Genomic DNA, 8,405 nt, shown 5'->3' with positions numbered 1-8,405 from the left:
GTCTTCGTTCATCGGTAACTTTACTTGGGGCTATATTTTTATTCACCACATGATATGTGTTTTGCTTGGAGCGTCATTTTATTTTATTAGGATTTTCTTGCTGTTATTTAGAGTAATGTTTTGCATCTTTTAGTTCAATAAAAACGTCAAGTATAGCCTTTACCACGCTTATTTTGCAAGTCTATATTTTGCTGTTTTAAAAACAGAAAGTTTTCTATCAGTGTCTGAACTGTTTAAAAATGTCAAAAAGTGATAAAATCTTGAAATTTTTACATAATGAGCTACACCAAATTATTTACAGTGTCGTAATTGTTCAAAAAATTTGGAGTTAGGTAAGTATGATTCCTCTTGCATTCTATACAGACTGTTCTGTTTAGACAGATTGCTGTTACGTTTGCATATGTTTGCTTGTTTAATGATTATATTTGAGGATAGGAGTCTTCAATATGCAGAGGCATTTAGTATGCAATGTCAAATAATAATTTTAGTGATTTGCTACAGTAGAGAATGATAAGGTTTATGCGTTGATTTATATTAACTTATCTCACGAGTTCTTGTTGAGTTTTGTGTGGATGAAGTTTTTAAGATTTAGGGAAACCGCTATATGAAAGGAATTAAGGAGACACAAAAGCTCAAGCTTGGGGATGCTCAAGGCATCCCTAATTAATATTTCAAGAAGTCTCAAGCATCTAAGCTTGGGGATGCCCCGGTTGGCATCCCATCTTTCTTCTTCAACAATGATCGGTCAGTTTTGGTTGAGCCTAAGTTTTTGCTTCTTCACATGATATGTGCTATCTTTGCAATTTCATTTTGTTTTGCTTGTTGTTTGAATAAAGTACTTAAGATCTGAAATACATAAATGAGAGAGAGTCCTCACATAGCTAAATAATTATTTGACTACTCATTGATCTTCACTTATATATTTCTGGAGTAGTTTGTCATTTACTCTCATGCTTCACTTATATCCCATGAGTAAATGGTTGAATGAATTAAATTTCATAAATCTGAATTTATATATGCTTCATATGCTTATGCCATGGGGAGTAATGACTTCACATATAAGAAGTAGAGGTGGTAATTTATTGAAAGTGAGAAAACATAGTATTGGTCACTTGAACAATTCATGAAAGAATATTGAAGTAAGAGAGATTTCACATATAAATATACTATCTTGGACATCTTCTATGATTGTGAGCCCCATTAATTATTTTCAAACTTGAGAAAATTAGTTGAAGTTGAACAAGGAAGTGTTGGGGAACGTAGCATGCAATTTCAAAAAAATTCCTACGCTCACGCGAGATCTATCTAGGAGATGCATAGCAACGAGAGGGGGAAGTGTGTCTACGTACCCTCGTAGACCGAAAGCGGAAGCGTTTATCACACGGTTGATGTAGTCGTACTCTTCGCGATCCGATCATGATCCAACCGATCTAGTGCCGAGCGGACGGCACCTCCGAGTTTAGCACACGTGCGGCTCCATGACGTCTCCTCCTTGTTGATCCAGCATGCAGGAGAGGATAAGTAGATGGGATCACAACCAACACGACGGCATGGTGGTGATGGTGGTGGTGGAACACCAACAGCGCTTCGCTAATCGTCGTCGGGACGAGGCGGTGGAACTACTGAGTAACGGGAGAGAGAGGGGCGCCAAGGGCTTGGTGTGTCCTCTTGGGGCGCCCCCTCCCCTCTATATATAGGTGGATGGGCGTGGTAAACAGACCCTCCAAGCCCTAGGGCGCAGCTAAGGGGGGAGGACTTGGACTCCAAGTCCAATCCTATTCCTACTAGGACTCCTTCCTTTTTTGCCTTCCCTAGCCACATGGGCTTTTGAGGACTTTGGTGCACCTAGCCCAATAAGGCCAGGGTGCCTCCCTTCAGCCCATGCTAGCCCTTGGGTTGTGGTGGAACCACTTGTGGACTTCCGGACCCCTCTGGAATCCTCTGGAACCTTCTAGAAGCTTCCCGGTACAATACTAGAAAAACTGCATCTTTTTCCGGAACCCAAAATATGACTTCCCATATATAAATCTTTACCTCTCGACCATTCCGAGACTCCTCGTGACATCCGGTATGTCATCTGGGACTCCGACCAACATTTGGTTACCACTCATCAAACATCCCAATACTACTCTAGTGTCAACGAACGTTAGGCGTGCGACCCTGCGGGTTCGGGAATTATGTAGTCAAGACCGAGACACCTCTCCGGTCAATAAACAATAGCAGAACATGGATGCCCATATTGATTCCTACATATTCCACGAAGTTCTTTTATCGGTCGAACCTTTATGATAACATACATAATTCCCTTTGTCTATCGATATGTTACTTGCCCGAGATTCGATCGTCGGTATCTCTATACCTAGTTCAATCTTGCTACCGTGAATTCTCTTTACTCGTTCCATAATACATCATCTTGCAACTAACTCCTTAGTCACTTTGCTTGCAAGCTTCTTGTGATGTGTATTACTGAGAGGGCCCAGAGATACCTCTCCGATACTCGGAGTGACAAATCCTAATCTCGATCTATGCCAACCCAACAAACACCTTCGGAGATACCTGTAGAGCATCATTATAATCACCCAGTTACGTTGTGACGTTTGATATCACACAAGGCATTCCTCCAGTATTTGGGAGTTGCATAATCTCATAGTCGAAGGAATATGTATTTGACATGAAGAAAGCAATAGCAATAAAACTGAACGATCAATATGCTATGCTAACGGATGGGTCTTGTCCATCACATCATTCTCCTAATGATGTGATCCCGTTCATCAAATGACACACATGTCTGTGGTTAGGAAACTTAACCATCTTTGATTAACGAGCTAGTCTAGTAGAGGATTACTAGGGACACAGTGCTTTGTCTATGTATCCACACATGTATCAAGTTTCTGGTTAATACAATTCTAGCATGAATAATAAACATTTATCATGATATAAGGAAATATAAAATAACAACTTTATTATTGCCTCTAGGGAATATTTCCTTCAGTCTCCCACTTGCACTAGAGTCAATAATCTAGTTCACATCGCCATGTGATTAACACGAATAGTTCACATCACCATGTGATTAACACCCATAGTTCACATCTCCATATGACCAACACCCAAAGGGTTTACTAGAGTCAGTAATCTAGTTCACATTGCCATGTGATTAACACCCAAAGAGTATTAAGGTGTGATCATGTTTTGCTTGTAAGAGAGGTTTAGTCAACGGGTCTGCCACATTCAGATCCGTATGTATTTTGCAAATTTCTATGTCCACAATGCTTTGCACTGAGCTACTCTAGCTAATTGCTCCCACTTTTAGTATGTATCCAGATTGAGACTCAGAGTCATCCGGATCAGTGTAAAAGCTTGCATTGAGATAACCCTTTACGACGAACTCTTTGTCACCTCCATAACCGAGAAATATTTCCTTAGTCCTCTTAGGTAACTAAGGATAATTTTTGACCGTTGTCCAGTGATCCACTCCTGGATCACTATTGTACCCCCTTGCAAAACTCATGGCAAGGTACACAATATGTCCGGTACACAGCATGGCATACTTTATAGAACCTATGGCTGAGGCATAGGGAATGACTTTCATTCTCTCTCTATCTTCTGCCTTGGTCGGGTTTTGAGTCTTACTCAACTTCATACCTTACAACTCAGGCAAGAACTCCTTCTTTGACTGATCCATTTGGAACTCCTTGAAAAATTTATCAAGGTATGTGCTTGGTGAATGTCCAATTAAGCGTCTTGATCTATCTCTATAGATCTTGATGCCCAATATATAAGCAGCTTCACCGAGGTCTTTCATTGAAAAACTCTTATTCAAGTATCCTTTTATGCTATCCAGAAATTCTTTATCATTTCCAATCAACAATACGTCATCCACATATATATTGGAAATGCTACAGAGCTCCCACCACTACAAGAAATATGTCAACTTGCGACCATTGATGTCTACTACTTGGGCCTCCAAGTGCAGAGGTTTGTAGGACAGTAGCAAATTTCCCTCAAGTGGATGACCTAAGGTTTATCAATCCGTGGGAGGCGTAGGTTGAAGATGGTCTCTCTCAAACAACCCTGCAACCAAATAACAAAGAGTCTCTTGTGTCCCCAACACACCCAATACAATGGTAAATTGTATAGGTGCACTAGTTTGGCGAAGAGATGGTGATACAAATGCAATATGGATGGTAGATATAGGTTTTTGTAATCTGAAAAAATATAAAAACAGCAAGGTAACAAGTGGTAAAAGTGAGCGTAAACGGTATTGCAATGCTAGGAAACAAGGCCTAGGGTTCATACTTTCACTAGTGCAAGTTCTCTCAACAATAATAAAATAATTGGATCATATAACTATCCCTCAACGTGCAACAAAGAGTCACTCCAAAGTCACTAATAGCGGAGAACAAATGAAGAGATTATTGTAGGGTACGAAACCACCTCAAAGTTATCCTTTCTGATCAATCTATTCAAGAGTCCGTAGTAAAATAACACGAAGCTATTATTTCCGCTCGATCTATCATAGAGTTCATACTAGAATAACACCTTAAGACACAAATCAACAAAAACCCTAATGTCACGTAGATACTCCAATGTCACCTCAAGTATCCGTGGGTATGATTATACGATATGCATCACACAATCTCAGATTCATCTATTCAACCAACACAAAGAACTCCAAAGAGTGCCCCCAAAGTTTTGACCGGAGAGTCAAGACGAAAACGTGTGCCAACCCCTATGCATAAGTTCACAAGGTAACTGAACCCGCAAGTTGATCACCAAAACATACATCAAGTAGATCACGTGAATATCCCATTGTCACCACAGATAAGCACATGCAAGACATACATCAAGTGTTCTCAAATCCTTATAGACTCGATCCGATAAGATAACTTCAAAGGGAAAACTCAATCCATTACAAGAGAGTAGAGGGGGATAAACATCATAAGATCCAACTATAATAGCAAAGCTCGCGGTACATCAAAATCGTGCCAAATCAAGAACACGAGAGAGAGAGAGATCAAACACATAGCTACTGGTACATATCCTCAGCCCCGAGGGTGAACTACTCCCTCCTCGTCATGGAGAGCGTCAGGATGATGAAGATGGCCATCGGAGAGGGATTCCCCCCTCTGGCAGGGTGCCGGAATGGGTCTAGATTGATTTTCGGTGGCTACAGAGGCTTGCGGCGGCGGAACTCCCGATCTGGGTTATGTTCTGGAAGTTTGGGTATATATAAGAGCTGTTGGCGTCGGGAACAAGTCAGGGGGGGTCTCCGAGGCGGCCACTGATGTCTACTACACAACCTTCTTCTTGTAGACGTTGTTGGGCCTCCAAGTGCAGAGGTTTGTAGGATAGTAGCAAATTTCCCTCAAGTGGATGACCTAAGGTTTATCAATCCGTGGGAGGCGTTGGATGAAGATGGTCTCTCTCAAGCAACCCTGCAACCAAATAACAAAGAGTCTCTTGTGTCCCCAACACACCCAATACAATGGTAAATTGTATAGGTGCACTAGTTCGGCGAAGAGATGGTGATACAAATGCAATATGGATGGTAGATATAGGTTTTGTAATCTGAAAATATAAAAACAGCAAGGTAACTAATGATAAAAGTGAGCGTAAACGGTATTGCAATGCTAGGAAACCAGGCCTAGGGTTCATACTTTCACTAGTGCAAGTTCTCTCAACAATAATAACATAATTGGATCATATAAATATCCCTCAACATGCAACAAAGAGTCACTCCAAAGTCACTAATAGCGGAGAACGAACGAAGAGATTATGGTAGGGTACGAAACCACCTCAAAGTTATTCTTTCCAATCAATCCATTGGGCTATTCCTATAAGTGTCACAAACAGCCCTAGAGTTCGTACTAGAATAACACCTTAAGATACAAATCAACCAAAACCCTAATGTCACCTAGATACTCCAATGTCACCTCAAGTATCCGTGGGTATGATTATACGATATGCATCACACAATCGCAGATTCATCTATTCAACCAACACATAGAACCTCAAAGAGTGCCCCAAAGTTTCTATCGGAGAATCACGACGAAAACATGTGCCAACCCCTATGCATAGGTTCATGGGCGGAACCCGCAAGTTGATCACCAAAACATACATCAAGTGAGTCATGTGATATCCCATTCTCACCACAGATACACACGGCAAGACATACATCAAGTGTTCTCAAATCATTAAAAGACTCAATCCGATAAGATAACTTCAAAGGGAAAACTCAATCCATTGCAAGAGGGTAGAGGGGGAGAAGAAACATAAGATCCAACTATAATAGCAAAGCTCGCGATACATCAAGATCGTGCCAAATCAAGAACACGAGAGAGAGAGAGAGATCAAACACATAGCTACTGGTACATACCCTCAGCCCCGAGGGTGAACTACTCCCTCCTTGTCATGGAGAGCGCCGGGATGATGAAGATGGCCACCGGTGAGGGTTCCTCCCCTCCGGCAGGGTGCCGAAACAGGGTCCCGATTGGTTTTTGGTGGCTACAGAGGCTTGCGGCGGCGGAACTCCCGATCTATTCTGTTCCCCGAAGGTTTTAGGGTATATGGATATATATAGGCGGAAGAAATACGTCAGGGGAGCCACGAGGGGCCCACGAGGGTGGAGGGCGCGCCAAGGGGGTGGACGCGCCCCCTGCCTCGTGCCTCCCTCGTTTCTTTCTTGACGTGGACTCCAAGTCTCCCGGGTTATTTTCCTTCCAAAAATAACTTCTCCAGAAGGTTTCATTCCGTTTCGACTCCGTTTCATATTCCTTCTCTTCGAAACACTGAAACAAGGGAACAAACAGGAACTGGCACTAGGCTCTGGGTCAATAGGTTAGTCCCAAAAATAATATAAAAGTGTTTAATAAAGCCCATAAACATCCTAAACAGATAATATAAGAGCATGGAACAATCAAAAATTATAGATACGTTGGAGACGTATCAGCCACGAGGTAGGGGGGCGCGCCCAGGGGGTAGGGCGCGCCCTCCACCCTCGTGGGTGCCTTGGGACTCTTCTGGTCCATATCCGATACTCCGTGGGCTTCTTCTGGTCCAAAAATAATCTCCGTGAAATTTCAGGTCAATTGGACTCCGTTTGGTTTTCCTTTTCTGTGATACTCAAAAACAAGGAAAAACAGAAACTAGCACTGGGCTCTAGGTTAATAGGTTAGTCCCAAAAATCATATAAAACAACATATAAATGCGTATAAAACATCCTAGATGGATAATATAATAGCATGGAACAATCAAAAATTATAGATACGTTGGAGACGTATCAAGCATCCCCAAGCTTAATTCCTGCTCGTCCTCGAGTAGGTAAATGATAAAAACAGAATTTTTGATGTGGAATGCTACCTAACATAAATTATCAATGTAATTGTCTTTATTGTGGCATGAGTGTTCAGATCCAAAAGATTCAAGATAAAAGTTTAATATTGACATAAAAATAGTAATACTTCAAGCACACTAACCAAGCAGTTTATGTCTTATCAAAATAACATAGCCAAAGAAAGCTTATCCCTACAAAATCATATAGTTTGGCCATGCTTCATTTTCGTCACACAAAATGCTCCCATCATGCACAACCCCGGTTTCAGCCAAGCAATTGGTTCATACTTTTTAATGTGCTTCAGCCTTTTCAACCCTCACGCAATACATGAGCGTAAGCCATGGATATAGAACTATGGGTGGAGTAGAGTATGATGATAGGGATTATGTGAGAAAACAAAAAAGGAGAAAGTCTCACATTGACGCGGCTAATCAACGGGCTATGAAGATGCCCATCAATTGATGTCAATGCAAGGAGTAGGGATTGCCATGCAACGGATGCACTAGAGCTATAAATGTATGAAAGCTCATCAAAAAGAAACTAAGTGGGTGTGCATCCAACTTGCCTGCTCACGAAGACCTAGGGCATTTTGAGGAAGCCCATCATTGGAATATACAAGCCAAGTTCTATAATGAAAAATTCCCACTAGTATATGAAAGTGATAAAATAAGAAACTCTCTATCATGAAGATCATGGTGCTATTTTGAAGCACAAGTGTGGAAAAAGGATAGTAACATTGTCCCTTCTCTCTTTTTCTCTCATTTTTTTATTTGGGCTTCTTTGGCCTCTTTTTTTATTTTATTTTTTGTCTGGAGTCTCATCCCGACTTGTGGGGGAATCATAGTCTCCATCATCCTTTCCTCACATGGGACAATGCTCTAATAATGGAAATCATCACACTTCTATTTATTTACAACTCAAGAATTACAACTCAATACTTAGGAAAAAATATGACTCTATGTGAATGCGTCCGGCGGTGTACCGGGATATGCAATGAATCAAGAGCGACATGTATGAAAGAATTATAAAGGTGGCTTTGCCACAAATACGATGTCAACTACATGATCATGCA

This window comes from Aegilops tauschii, chromosome 6 (assembly GCF_002575655.3).
Source record: "Aegilops tauschii subsp. strangulata cultivar AL8/78 chromosome 6, Aet v6.0, whole genome shotgun sequence".
Classification (NCBI taxonomy): domain Eukaryota; kingdom Viridiplantae; phylum Streptophyta; class Magnoliopsida; order Poales; family Poaceae; genus Aegilops; species Aegilops tauschii.
The sequence above is the reverse complement of the archived record's forward strand: the minus strand, read 5'-3'. Positions refer to the sequence as shown.